Raw genomic sequence first — 15,644 nt, 5'->3', positions numbered from 1 at the left:
GGAGGATGCAAACTCCCGGCGTTCTGGCTGGGACCTGTACCTAGACCATGGAGGTAGGAAGTAAGACAGAGACAGAGAGACCTCCATGAGACAGACTCCACTTCTGGGGGTAAATAATTAGACTTCACAGTGATTAGAGCCCTCGTTTATTCGGTGGTAAGTTCACGCTTGGCAGGGGATCATATGGTACTTACTGTCTGACCCTTCACTGTGGGGGCGGTACATGGTTAGATATCGAAGGTTGTCCTTGGGGATTTGGCTCCCCATGGTCAACACTGGGGAACAGTCAACGACCTTTACTATGTTCTCCTTGTTGGTGTATGCTTTGCCGTTCCATCATTGACTTGTGTTACTTATACCAGACTGTGTGAATCAAATTTATTCCCCGAAATTGACCGGTGGAGTTATGCCTCATTGGATCGCCTTTAGGAGTTGAAGCCGCGAGTCTTTCTTTCAATAGTAAACGAGGCAGAATAATTGTCCGAAACAGTTGTTCGTATGAAACAAATGCATGTGTGATGTGGGCCTAAGGCAACATAAATGAAGCCAGATCTGTGATCCCCTTCTCCCTGATGTGCTGTCCTTAGTTGACAATATGACATCTATTCGAACAGAACTAGGTAACGCAGGTAGTGAACACCGTGTTTATTTGCGTAATAGTCGCAGTAATCTACGACACAATATTGTATACTTTTGACGATTTTTTCTGCTTCAAAACGGAGGTGCAACTATTACTCGAGTAAACACGGTATATAAAGATTTGATTCCAAAATTCAGTTGGTATCCATGCTTAGAAAGGATATAAATCTGGAATTATTTGCCCACAGTAGTAAAAATTTTAAAATAAACACAATAAAATGTCTGGTTCACTGAATAATAAATTACTTGCAACAAAATGGAATACCAATACGTAAAAGTAAAAATTTCTCCTCTTTTTGAATGGTGGTTACAACTGAAAATACATAAATGAAAGCAGATTTCTATGACTTTTGCTGTTTAACAAAGAAATTGCGAAAGTCCAATAACAAACATAATATTAATTATTTAATCAATTTATTCGTATTAATTAATAATCGATAAGAATTTATTAACTAATTATTAAGTGATTAATTATTATTATTATTGATTTATTAATTAATAATATTTTGAGTGCTAATAATCATTTTTAACAATAATATTTATTTTTAAAATAATTTACTTTTTACTAATTATTAATTAATAATTAATAAAATTGTGTATTAATGCACAATCATATATTAATATGTCGCTTTATTCTTTTCTCTTTCATAATATAAATATGATACAGCATGTATTTAAATCGGCTTAAAATACCACAGTCATGATAAAAATGAATCTGACTTTTTTTAGAGTATTTTAACGGATTCTCATTAATATTTTCTGGAGTATAAATGCATATTAAAAAATTAAGTGCTCGTTATTAATAAATTTCCTTAGTTATATTAATACATCAAAGCACGCAGACATTTTAAATCACATTCAAGAATTTTTCATTACTGCATTCATTACAAGTAATATTCTCACAGATATACTACGTACTTTGGCAAATTCATTTCTCTGAATACCATTTATAGCTCCGTATTACATTTTAAACTTAGAAACATCACACTTAATTCCGGATTAATAATTTAAATATTTCTTTATCAGTTTACCGAAAGAGAAAACTATTTCTTGCGTATCAAACTTTGCTTTATTTCAATGACAAACTCTTCGCGAAGCAAAGCATAGAAAACATTTTACTAATAAATATCACTAAAGGTATGTCCGAAAACTCGTACTTTATAAAAACTTGGCTATTATATGGGATGCTATTATATAAGATGAAAGAATTCTTAAAAAAGTAAACAACAAACAACTGGCTAAACAACTAGAGATTTAAAAAAATCGTTTGCTTATTTTTAAGCATCGCTTTGGGTTCTAACGAAGCAAGTGCGCTTTTTAATATTTTTTTTTCCTTTTTTTAAACACTTTTTAGCCCGAAGGAGCGTTAGTTCAGAAAAGCTAATAGTGTCGAAACGGGACTTTGCTTTGAATCACTATAAACGGCTGAATCACTTTTCAGATTGTTGCCACCAAATATTGTTGCCCTGTATTATATTTAAAGAAATTAAATAAACGTATATTTATCACACAGTAAAAAACGACAGAACGTATAGAAATTTTGAATAACGTTATCCTCCACCCGAATATGGGCACCTGGAAGCCTGAATTAGGATTTTCGAATTTGTTCTATTATCGATTTCATATTTGTAACATTAACGAATTTCTGATTTACAAACTCAACGATTTCAAAGCGAGCAATGGCAAGACACTGTACAGAAAAAAAAAAAAAAAAAAAAAAAAAAATATCTCCAGGAGGACCGAGGACTGTCTATAGGAAACTCTAAAGATATGTCGTTTGTAAATATTTTGTGGTACTGCTGCTGATTTGAATTTTATGTGGTTTAAGTGGGAAGAACATGATATTTAATAAATAAAGGTAACACAAAACGTTAGGAAAACGCCTCTTCGGACGTAATGTAAAATTTCAAAGCTTTCAGACTCTTTTTTTTTTTTTTTTTTTTTGTTTAATAATTAACAAACAAAAACGTTTGTTTTAAATCTTTTTGTTTAATTTGTTTAATATAAAACTTTACGGAACATCTTTGAATCAATTTCTTTTGTTGCTCTTAAATTTTTTTTTTTTAAATTTTCATTTATGCATTATATAAGTCTTCCGAATATTGAATTTATTCGAATCGCTTATTATTTGTTTTAAAACGCTAACTTCTGCCCTTGCATTTAAAATAGTAGAAGCAAAATAAAGCAACTTTACTGAATTCTCAACAAGAGTTGTTTCGAAGAAAAATCTACTAATACAAACAGGAATCATGCGAAATAAAAATTCCGAAGTCAAATTTATTCAAATGGCATTTCTATATGTTTACCGATGGGAGATGAGAATTCCATCGGGTTATAAATTAAATATACAAATATTTCCTCGATCAGTAAGACTTCTGAAATTCCCCCCCCCCTCTTTTTTTTTTTTTTTTTTTTTTTTTTTTCGTTATATGATTGATGTGTTTGAGAAGCAAAAAATACCTTTATTTACCTGTTTCATATTACTAATTTTTAGTTGCTTGTGGGTACCAATCTTAATTCTTTCATCATGTTTAGAATGAACTAAAATCAAGAAATTAAATATTACAGAAAAGTGGCCAGTAATAGCATTTGTTACTTAATTTGTTAAGTAACAAATACTGTTACTTAATCTGCATTTTCTACTTTTCAGAGTATTTGCTTCCCAATATTTGATTACATTTCATTTTCATCGCATCCGCATACATAGTTATTGTTTTGTTAATATCATTAAAGCAAATTAATAATTTTTAGTATTCAAGTGATGAACATTTCTTAAGTTATTAATATTATTATTTATTGAGTTTTTATAAATATTAAAAACATCAAGAAAGTAAAACAAATATATATATAAATCTGAAAGCATTCAGATTTTACATTACGCCCAAAGGGGCTTTTTTTAACGTTTTGTGTGTTACCTTTATTTATTAAATATCATGTTTTTTGCACTTAAACCATAAAATTCAGTTCAACAGCAACATCGCATAATAATTTTAAACTGAGTATATCTTTAGAATTTCGGTCTCGCGCAGTAGAGATAATTCCCCCTCCCCCTCGTACAGTGTTGCCATTGTTCGCTTTGAAATCGTTGAGTTTATTAATCAAGAATTCGTTAAGGTTTTACAAAATATGAAATAGATAATAAAGCATATTCCAAATTTGGGCTTCCAGATGCCCATATTCGGTGGAAGATTACGTTATTCAAAATTTGATCGCTCAAAGTACTGTTGTTTTATCACAATGCGAGAAACATACATACATTTATGCATATTCTTCATTATTTAATTTCTTTAAATGTAATATAGGGCTCTAACATTTGGTGGCAACAATCTGAAAAGGGAACAATTTATAGTGAATGAATGGAAAATGGCAAAACGAAATTAATAGCCCTTGTGGGCTAACGCGCCCTTAAGACTAAAAATAATTGTTTTTCAAATCAAAAACTGTGTACAGAATGTGTCAAAAAGTAAAGATAGGAGTCAAAAAGTAAAGATAGAATTCTTTGTGATTTACTAAAACAATAATAACTTATAAATTGAATTCATTACTTATGTAAGTTGATAATATAATGTTTTATCCAACGTTAAAAATCTATTATATTTGATGTAAAGAATAAATATACAACAAATTAACTTCACTGCATTCCAAATAAGCACAAAATAAATAATTAAAAAAATAATAAAAACAAAATTATTTTAAAAGTAAAATTTCCTTACCGTTACTTGGTTTCCGCAATCCGCAGAAAAGTGAAGCAATTTAAAATCATAGTCTTCGAAACCATGAAGAGTTTAATAAAAGTAAGCAAAAACTGCTCACAAAAAATATCCTCTGTAAAATATTTTTTGAGTATGCTAGAAGTTTGAAGTCTGCCAACACTGTAGAATAACAAAAAAATCACAAACCCATTTACGATATCGTAAATCCAAAAATCCAAAACACTGAGAATCTTCGTATGTATTTGATGTCTCAATCGTTGGTCAAATGATTGTTAGAAGATCGTTGGTTTCTTTTAAAACCCTTGACGAGGTTAAAGTCCTACTTGCTTGATTAATTGGTTTTTCTTTAATGTCCTGCTTGTTAATAGAAAAGGACTGCTACTTGTTGCCACTTCTTATCTGCGAAAAAACAAGTTTATTTTTCAAGGTCCATTACCAAGCGCAGACTTGGGAGCGGTTCAGAATACTTACTTATTGAATTTATTTTCTCATGAGATGTCAACAAAGTAATTAATCGGGTAGAAAATTTTACTTGCGATTTTATCAAATTTTTGTGCTACAGTTAAAGATTTTTCAAAGCCGTAAAAGTTTGAACTGTCTGCTTTATGAGGCAGGTTAGAGCATTCAGAACACGAAACAGGTAACTTTTTAAAATTTGATAGTGAGAAGGTGTAGTAGGATGTTATCAGAAGTCAAAGAAAATACTTGTTGCCAAAGTATTCGAGTTAAATTCTTATGTTAAGCAATGTAACAAACTGCACCAACGTGATGGCTTATTCTTACTGTAAAGAAATTATATAAAAAAAATGACTGTCTCCTTGAAATCTCCTCCTGCCGTGAATAAAATATGCAAAAACACTTTGAAGAAAACTAAAGCAGAAAAAATGCTAAAGTCTGGAACACCGCACCTCCAAATGTAGCATATTTAATGCAACCCTTTAGCGATGCTCAGAATAAAAAATAGCGTTAAATTAAGGAGCAGTAAAAATCCTTGAATCCTTGGTGGAGGAATCTGCTTCGGCAATCGTCGCATTCAACGGCGCATAAAAGCCGCTGCTCAGCAAGACACCTTGTACCTGCGGTGAGGTTTCTTGTCTGATGTGGACGAGCACTCAACAAGTCCCAAGGGTGGAGTTGGAAGGGAGCAGTCACGTGACTCGAGGTGGGTTGCCAATGAGAGCGATGTTGTGCCGTCAACTCCGCGGGGTTGTAACCCCGGGGGTAGCCGGAACGAATATACCGCAGATTTCTTTCTACTCTCGATGTTTCTTAATTTCTGGAACTTGCCCAGTGAACTCTTTGTCTAATTAAAAACACATTTAAATACTCTAATTAATAAAATCATGTAGCGAATCGCGAGTTCTCTCTTTTTTTTTTTTTTTTTTTTTTTTTTTTTTTAACCTACGTAAAATGAAGCGTTTAATAAACATCTCGAAGGAAATTTCTTTCTACAGAGCTTAAATTTCGCCTGAGCCCAGTTAAGCCTGGCTCCGGTACTGCTTCGTTTTGGGATAAATCATAATTTTAGCCAGAGTGCACTGGAGCCCTAAGTAAGAAGACTTTTATGTAACTGAATAACAATTTCAGTAGAAATTTGATAACCAGAATTTTTTTTTTTTAAATAAAATTATATTAATCGCTTATTAAATTACAGAGGCTGTTCGCACATTTTTTAGACGATTTTGGTAAGCGGTAATAAAAAATCGTTTGCTTCAAAAGAAGTAATTGCAATTGTACTATGTTTTTAAAATTCAAAATTATCGTCTGTGGCTTGAAAGTTTTGTTTTTATTCAAAATGGCGAATTTAACAAAGCAGTGGTTCGAAGGCTACATTTACGCTCTTTCCGAAGAGAAATATGCTTACTCCGTTATCCAAAAACGATGTGAGAGTCATTGTTTTGTGATATCTGAAGCGACGATAGGTAATATCATCAACAAGAAAGGAAAAAAGCGTCAAATTGGAGCCTCAAGTGGGACAAAAATTTCAAACAAAGACCCAAGGAAAAAACGAACATCTTCGACTATTGCAAAGGTACGTTGTTTAAAGAAAATCCCCCTAGTCAAAGGACAGTTGCAAAATCATTAAAATGCCCGGTGTCCACTGTAAACAAAATGATAAACATTGATTTAAACCTTAAGAAAGCGAAAAAACGCAATGTGCATCGTCTTCTTCCAAAGCATATCGCTCAACGCAAGACACGCTGCAGAATTCTATATGAGAAACACTTATCCAAAGAAAAATGGAAAACAATTGTCACAATAGATGAAGCATGAGCGTGTTTAAATGATTCTAACAAAAAAAAGATCAATTTATTATCATAAAAGGGGAGAAAAAAATTTAAGTATTCTTTGAACCATGTATGGTTCAAAGAATCGAAAGAAAGTTTTTCTAAGGGATTCATGATTGCTGCTGGTTTTTCTTATAATGGCAAGTTAAAAATAAAGAGAGTGCAAAAAAATGTCAAGATTAACTCCAAATACTTTCAGGAACATATTTTATCGCCATTTTTTCTGATTGAAATACCATCGCTTTACCCACAGTGCCATCCATCTGTGAGACTCCATCAGGACAAAGCTAGCAGTCACACATCAAAATCCACTGTAAATTTCCTAAAAGAAATGGAACAAAAAACTGGTATAAAGGCCATACATACCCTTCACTGATATCCTTACTAAATCTCCCGATGTGTCACCTATGGATTTTTGTGCATTCGGACTTTTAAAAACTGCATTTTCCAAACGTTGTCCCAAAACTCTAACAGGACTCTGGAGAGCTGTTCGGGAGCAATGGGTTAGAATACCTCTTCTGCCACTTCAAAAGGCATTATTATCCTAAAAATTGCGGTGTCGAAAGATAGTTCAGAATAAGGGATGTCAAATAGAACATTTAAAACACAAGAATTTTGTGTAATTTAGTTTTGTGAATACAATATACATCGTCTAAAAAATGTGTGAACAGCGTCTGTATCAGGTATTTCTCCCGTCTTCTTATCGTGCCTTCGTAGTGTAGTGGTCAGCACGCTGGGTGCGCATCCATAGGCTCGATTCCCGGCGAGGGCGTTGCTCATTTTTCAAGTCTTCTGCTTCCAAACACCTAATGTCTCTACAGTGGCGCCCGAATTAAAAGGGTGGTGGAGGATGACTGTCCACACCCAGGATTTGCCGCTTGGATCGTCTAAAAACCCCAGTCGCCCTTTAAAAGGGGGAATTTCTCCCCCTTTTTAGCATGCTTTCGTAGTGTAGTGGTCAGCATCACTCTGGGTGCGTATCCAGAGGTCCGTGTTTCGATTCCTGGCGAGAGCGTTGCTCATTTTTCAGGTCTCCTACTTCCAAATACCAAATGTCTCTATAAAATTTTGATTTATCTCTTTACATTTTATGAAATTTTAATTTTCATTATTAGCCCAAAAAGCGTTAGCCCAGAAGGGTCATTTTGCGTCGATTCACTTTTCAAACTGTTGCCACCAAATATTACAGCTATTTTAAATCTGCGTCATACAAGATATTCAAAAAAATATAAGAATTTCTCAGCTTTCCCTGTGCATATGTTCGTGGTGTAAGTAGAAGAGCGTCCACACAACAATTGAAAGATCCAGGGTTCGAATCCGAGCGAGGACTCAGCTGATTTATGACATTCTCTATCTTTGAAAAAAAGCTAGTAATTCTACAAACATTCGCCTTGAAATGATGTCTTCGTGGACGAAATTCCAATAATAACTAGCATTTGACAAACCAGTCGGACCAATTAAAAGGAGTTTTTAATTATTTTTTCTTAATCAACCCACCAGCCATGCAAAAAAGGGAAGTCAGAAAACTCATTGACAGCCTTCGGTCTGTAAGGATATAAAAATGTTAATTATATATGGAAGTGCTAATTAAATCCGTTTCCGGTCTTAATCCGGAGTGTAATGTGAATACGAGCCAGTTTCCTTTAGAAAGTCCTCCGTGAAGATATCTCTTCCCTCAGGCACAGAGGCCCTGGTATCCTATGACATATTCAAATGGTCTAACCTGCGCTTAATCCGACTGAAGCTTTGTAAAAGCTTCTAAAAATGAAATTTCCAACAAAAATATTACAAATGCTACTGGATTTGCTGTTGAAAGAAGCATTTATTACTGAAAATGATAATGATCATTTATTAAAAATTGCTTTCGTTTGCAACAAAAATAGGCCTATTCAAGTAAATCCAGTAATTAAGGTAAAAAAGCTGAATTATAAAATGATAATTTTTATTTTCTTTATTTATTTTCGAATTAATGTATCTAACTTTGATATTCTTCTTATGAAGGATAATAAAGGATTTTCTTAGGAAAACTTTCGGAAGAAATGCGTCCTTTTCTTACAAAATAGGCTTGATTCTTAACAATATTAGTAAGTATATTTTTATACTTACTAACAATAATAATAGTCATAATAATATGGCCAAGGACTGCAGATTATTTAACGATGTGCATTTGAATAACAGCATTTTAAGAGTTGTAATTATTAAAAATATGCAAATTGCATAAATAAATCAGAATACATTTTTAAATGAAATTAACTTCAATTTAAATAACAAAAAATTCAAAATTTCAATACCATGAATATGAAAGCATAGTTTTACGTAGCGTATTCTGAAACTAAGTACCGTTTCATTCTAGCGCCGTCGCAGCGCTGTGGTAGGCGTCCCGCGCACGCGCACTAGTCTTTCTTGTTCACTGACTTTCAATTGTCGCCATTTTGGTTGCTCTATGTTGTGTTTTCAGTTTGCTGTGCACATTCAAAATGTTTAAGACAATTAGTTCTCCCGCTGACTGTGAGATTCGTGCCGTGATTAAATTTTTGAACGCGAGGAATGTTAAACCGGCCGAAATTTATCGTCAAGTGACAGAAGTTTACGGTCAATACGCGATAAGTGATGGAATGGTGAGAAAGTGGGTAAGAATGTTTAATGCAGGTCGAACAAATGTCCACGCCGAGGCTCGGAGTGGTCGGCCTTCTGTTGTCACCCATGATTTGGTAAGGAAAGTTGATGAAGCAATTCATGAGAACAGACGCTTCACAATGACAACTCTTTCAGAGGCATTTCCACAAATTTCACGTACTGTTTTGTGCGAAATTGTGTCTGACCGCTTGAATTATCGCAAACTGTGTTCCCGATGGGTTCCAAAAATGCTCACTGATGTTCACAAAACAAAGCGACTTGGTAGTGCCCTGACATTTCTCACGCGGTACAGTGATGAGGGAGAAAACTTTTTAAACCAAATTGTGACAGGTGATGAAACTTGGGTGTGTCATTTCACGCCAGAATCGAAACAACAATCGATGGAGTAGAGACACACTCATTCTTCAAAAAAAACAAAAGTTCAAAGTGACAATGTCAGCACAAAAAATCATGTGCACTGTCTTCTGGGATAGGAAAGGCGTTTTGCTTACTGAATTTCTTCCCAGAGGTGAAACCATTAATGCGGCGCGATATTGTAAGACTTTAACAAAACTAAGGCGTGCCATTCAAAACAAACGAAGAGGAATGCTCAGTAAAGGAATTGTGTTGCTCCATGACAATGCCGGCCCCATACTGCTGGTGTCACTCAATCGTTAATTCGACAGTTTCATTGGGAGCAGTTCGATCACCCGCCGTACACGCCGGACTTGGCGCCGTCCGACTATCACTTGTTCCTGCACATGAAGCGCGAGCTTGGTGGCAAGCGCTTTGGATCTGATGATGACACGAAAAATGCTGTGGAGTCGTGGTTATCGAAACTGGCGGGAAGTTTCTTTGACGATGGTATACAAAAACTGGTCACCCGCTATGACAAGCGTTTGATCATTGGCGGAAACTATGTTGAAAAATAGTTTAAGACATGTATTTTCATGTAAAAATAAAATTGGATTCGAAAAAATTGTTTTACTTTTTTTTTTTTTTTTTCAAAACGGTACTTAGTTTCCGAATACGCCTCGTATATATATATATATATAGAGAAAAAAAATTTAGAACCAATTTTTCACAAAAGCCAAAAATTGAAATTCAAATGAACTTCATAAAGTCCTACAAATGTAGAATAAGAATATTTTAAAATGTAAAAATTAAAATAAAGCAATCACAAGAACAAAAAAGAAGAGGAATACAACCAACTTCGACATAACATCGTCAGGAGGAGGTATGTCGTACTTAATTACAGTTCCCCTTCCAAAGCAAAATTCTTGCTTTTTCTATATCCAGAATTAGCTGATGAACCATTTCAACATATTAAATATATTATATAATATTCTTTATATATTTACTAATTAATCGTCAGCGGCATAATGCTCAAAAATTCTTGAAAGGATTACAAATGTTCCTTTTAAAAAAATATTTTTGTATATACATGTATAGTGTTCAGTAAAGATGTTTTCAATTTGTTGCAAATGTACTTGCAATTTGCAGAAAATCCAAAAGTACGACGGGGAAGACGAAACAAATTTGCATAAAATCGAACCCTCTAACTATAGCATATAATAGGAAAACGCTACTGATAGTACAAACCGCGCGTGACGTAAAAATTCTTTGAAATTCATGATTCAATGATGTTTTGAAACTATGAAAATGAAATTACGGAAATGAAAGAGCTCCTAAATGCTTTAAATGTTTTGACTTAGCGTACATTTATTTTAGCGCCTTTCTGCTGTAAAACGCAAGAGATTGTTATGGCAAGCGTCATTTGCATTTATGAATTTGATATAAGATAAAATTATAATTTATTTGCATGTATTCGTTGTCATTATTGCTTATAGTTCTTTCCTACATATGAGTACAATTCTTTTATTCTATAGCTCTTTCCAAAATTGGAATTTTTTTTATTCTATAATTCTTTCCAACATTTGAGTACAATTGTTTTATTTTATAACTCTTTCCAAAATTTGAATTCTTTTATAATATAATTCTTTCCAACATCTGATATCAATTCTTTTATTCTATAGCCCTTTCCGAAATTTAAATTCTTTTATTCTATAATTCTTTCCAACATTTGAGTGCATTTTTTTATTCTGTAGCTCTTTCAAGAATAGGAATTCTTCCATTCTATAGCTTTTTCCAACATTTGAGAACAGTTCTTTTATTCTACAGCTATTTTCAAAATTCGAATTCTTTTATTCTATAGTTGATTCCAACATTTGAGTACAGTTCTTTTTTTTAGTTGTGTCCAACGTTGAACTATAATTCTCTAAGTCTATAGCTCTTTCCAAATTTTGAATTCTTTTATTCTATAATTCTTTCCAACATTTGAGTTCAGTTCTTTTATTCTGTAGCTCTTTCCAAAACTTGAATTCTTTTAAAGGTATAGTACGTTCAAACATCTGAGTACATTTCTTTTACTCTATAGCTCTTTCCAAAATGTGAGTTATTTATTCTATAATTCTTTCCAACATTTGAGTACAATTTTCTTATTCTATAGCTTATAAGGTATTTCTCCCACATTTTTTTTTTTTTTTTAATTATTACGTGCTCCGCCCTTAGGCACTACGTGGAAAGGGAGGGATGCCCCGTGTAGGTCTAAGGGAAACTGGCTCGTATCCACGTTACACATGGGGAAAACCACGAAAACGCTCATGCAGCCAGCCCGTTCGCCGGGATTAGAATCCCTAACCGAACTACCAGTGTTCAGCGGCTTTTACCGCTCGGCCGCTGGTGGGCCTTCTCCCACCTTTCCTAGCGTGCCTTCGTTGTGTAGTGGTTCTGCACGCTGGGCCGGTATTCCAGAGGTCCTTGGTACGATTCTCGGCGAAGGCGTTGCTAATTTTTCATCTATCCGGCCTCAAAATAACATAATATCTCTACAGTGGCGCCCAAACTAAAAGGGTGTTGGATGATGATTCTCCTAATCCAGGATTTGGCGATTGGGTCCCCTAAAAGCCCCAGTCGCCCTTTAAAAAGGGAAGTATTTAAGGTATTTCCTCCGCCTTTCTTAGCGTGCCTTCGTGGTGTAGTGGTTCTGCACGCTGGGCCAGTATTCTAGAGGTCCGTGGTTCGATTCCCTGCGAAGGCGTTGCTAATTTTTCATCTCTCCGGCCTGAAAATAGTCTTTCCGACATTTGAGCATAATTCTTCTATTTTGTGGCTATTATAGACTTTGAGGAAAATGCGGCTTTTGTAGAATACTTTCTAATAGGAAGTGGTTCGCAATTACATTGCACATTTGGAAAACCATGAAAAATCCCTGCAGCCGGCGCGTTTAAAGTTGATCATTGTATTGTTCAACGTACATTTTTTTATTGTTTTTGCAAGTTTTTGTTTGTTTTTGATTGCAAGGCTTTTATTGACTCTTTCTGTTCCTCGCAATATTAAATTTGATGCAAATAACATACATAAAAGTTTCATTTATTTTCTTCAAGAAAATATTACTTTCAGTAATTTGCAATGATTGATTACTTGTATAAATTCGACACATTAATATACGTATCAAATTATATAAATAATCCACCTTATATAAGTACGACACGTTAACTAACGGAATGAGATGAAAATTACATAAAATGTAAAATACTGATTATTCTGTCTGTTTCTTTAAATACTAAATAAGCCAGTATCACCTCTTTAACTCGCCACATATAATAATACACTCGTATAAACATTCGCGTTTTTTCTGGTATTCCTCCGAATCCTTTTTTTATTCATTTTCTTTTTCCTACTTTGTAGAGCCTTTTGGAGTTATTGTGTGAAGTTCTAATACGATTTACATTGCTTTCGGATGTATTTCGCGTTCTTCCCTTTTTATTTTGGAAAACATGAACTCCAGTTTATTACTGCGAGAAAAAGTTATTGATCGGAGGAAAGTTACACTCGCAAAGTAAATGATCCAATTAATGACATGGATGATTCATTTTCTAAAGTGATATTTCTTGTGATTCTGATAGAAGCATTTGTCAGAGATTGAGCTCTGTGAGTTCCACTCCTTCCACTTCTCGCAAAAGATTTTATTGCTTCTTCTTGTAAATAGTCTTTCTTGTACTTTTCTAAATTAATTTTGAAGTTTTTTTATCAATTAAAACTTCGAAATAACTTGAATAGCTCATCCAAAAATTCTTTTTAAAGTAAGCAATTTTTTTTAATATATTTTCATGTAAAGAAAAAAAGACTATTAAATGCTAATTTTAACGTATATGATAGCTTAAGTAATGATCTAAAATGATACCAAAAATTATGACGTTACGTCTTAAATTTTTTTTTAATGATTTTTTTTTTTTTTTTTTTTTTTTTTTTTTGTCTCTCTAAAGTTAGTCTTAGTGACGCAAAAGCCCCCATCCTGTAGGAGCATTCCTTTCGACTCTCCTCCGTTTCGAGGGAACGTTTTAAACAAACACGCGCCGTCACGAAAGTGTTAATCAGTTAACTCAATAAAACCTTTACTCTTTTCCCGGAATTAACTGAAATTGGGAGATGAAATGTGTACTAAACAAATCCGATTGGAGTGAAATAATAATATAATATTTTGATAGTTTTTATGAATAATCTTTGCATTATATTATGAATAATTTTTAAATAATTTTGCTGTTCGTTATGTTGGTACTACGGAACGTCTTAAACAAACGCGCGCCGTCTCGAAAGGGTTAATCAAGTAAAGTTAATCAAACCTTTACTCCTTGCCAGGAATTAACTGAAGCTGGGGGCGTGAAATGTACACTAATGAATTCCGATTGGAGTAAAATAATAATATAATATTTTGCTTGTTTTCATGAATAATCCTTGCATTATTTTATAAATAATTTTTAAATAATTTTGATGTTCGTTATGTTGGTACTACGGAACGTCTTAAACAAACGCGCGCCGTCTCGAAAGGGTTAATCAGTTAATCAAACCTTTACTCCTTGCCAGGAATTAACTGAAGCTGGGGGCGTGAAATGTACACTAATGAATTCCGATTGGAGTAAAATAATAATATAATATTTTGCTTGTTTTCATGAATAATCCTTGCATCATTTTATAAATAATTTTTAAGTAATTTTGATGTTCGTTATGTTGGTACTATGGAACGCCTTAAACAAATGTGCGCTGTCTCGAAAGGATTAATCAGTTAACTCAATCAAACCTTTAATCCTTTCCCAGAATTAACTGAAACGGGGGAGGGTGAAAGGTATACTAAAGAATTCCGATTGGAGTGAAATAAGAATATAATATTTTAATAATTTTTATGATTAATCTTTACATGTTCATAAATATTTTAATAATTTTTATGATTAATCTTTACATGTTCATAAATATTTTAATAATTTTTATGATTAATCTTTACATGTTTATAAATATTTTAATAATTTTTATGATTAATCTTTACATGTTCATAAATATTTTAATAATTTTTATGATTAATCTTTACATGTTCATAAATATTTTAATAATTTTTATGATTAATCTTTACATGTTCATAAATATTCTAAAAATAATTTTGTTGCTTGTTATGTTGGTACTATGCTGAATCATATGTTACTAGGAACGCTCCATTCTGCCTGCGAAGGCGGCTATGAAAGATTGGTAATAGAAATCATACAATAGGCCATTTCAAGAACCAGAATGAAAGCAATATCACGAATGCAATGCTTTTGAATTATCATAAATAGTGTTGATAACATCTGATTACTAGACACAGCGCCGAGAATGATTAATGTAACAAAATTGAATGTAATACTTATTAATAAACGCAAATAATTTTAATAAAGTTTTAATACTTTGAAATGTGATATCTTATAAAGTTTTACTGCTTTAAATGTGAAGTCTTATGAATTTATAAGTGTTTCTTGTTGAAGTTGGAAATTAATAGTAATTCTTATTTAACAACCTTAAATTCTTTAAAATATTTGACAGCTAATTTGCCTCTCCCCCCTTTTTTATCTGTTCACCTGAGGCGTAACGCACGAGGTTTATCTGCTTAAGGATAAAGATGCCTCCGAAAATGGCTTTACAAAGAAAAATATCTCGTATAGGCATAGAAAAAAATCTATGAAAATTGCCATGCTTTTTGTATAAGTAAAGATCCAGGATAACTAATTTTTAGCCCAAAGGGGCGTTAATCCAGAAGGGCTATTAGTCTCAAACAGCATTTTGCTCCGAATCAATATGAACGGCTGTATGACTTGTTGCCACCAAATATTATCGCCTTGTATTATATTTAAACAAATTAAATAATGAAGAATCTGCAGGAATGTATGCATGTTTCTCTCATTGTGAATAAACAACTATATTTACAGCCATCAAATTTTGAATAACGTAGTCCTTCATCAGAACATGGGCACCTGCAAGCCAGCCCGAATCTTTAACTTCAAATTTGTTTTATTACCTGTGT

General features: G+C 33.2%; 1 protein-coding gene across 1 annotated transcript in view; it reads right to left on the bottom strand.

The window, feature by feature from the left end:
• LOC118191417 (uncharacterized) overlaps window positions 1–5,453 on the bottom strand; it is a 148,550-nt gene extending 143,097 nt beyond the window's left edge. Inside the window, exon 1 of the mRNA XM_035362214.2 lies at window positions 4,353–5,453. The gene's annotated coding sequence lies outside the window, so the exon portion shown is untranslated. The remainder of the gene's footprint in view (window positions 1–4,352) is intronic.
• Between the last annotated feature and the right edge of the window lie 10,191 nt (window positions 5,454–15,644).

The sequence above is a fragment of the Stegodyphus dumicola genome, chromosome 12 (genome assembly GCF_044657685.1).
Source record: "Stegodyphus dumicola isolate Sdum_Otavi_A_Nest chromosome 12, ASM4465768v1".
NCBI classification, from domain to species: Eukaryota; Metazoa; Arthropoda; class Arachnida; order Araneae; family Eresidae; genus Stegodyphus; species Stegodyphus dumicola.
Note: the sequence above shows the minus strand (reverse complement) of the source record. Positions and strands in the feature narration are given on the sequence as shown.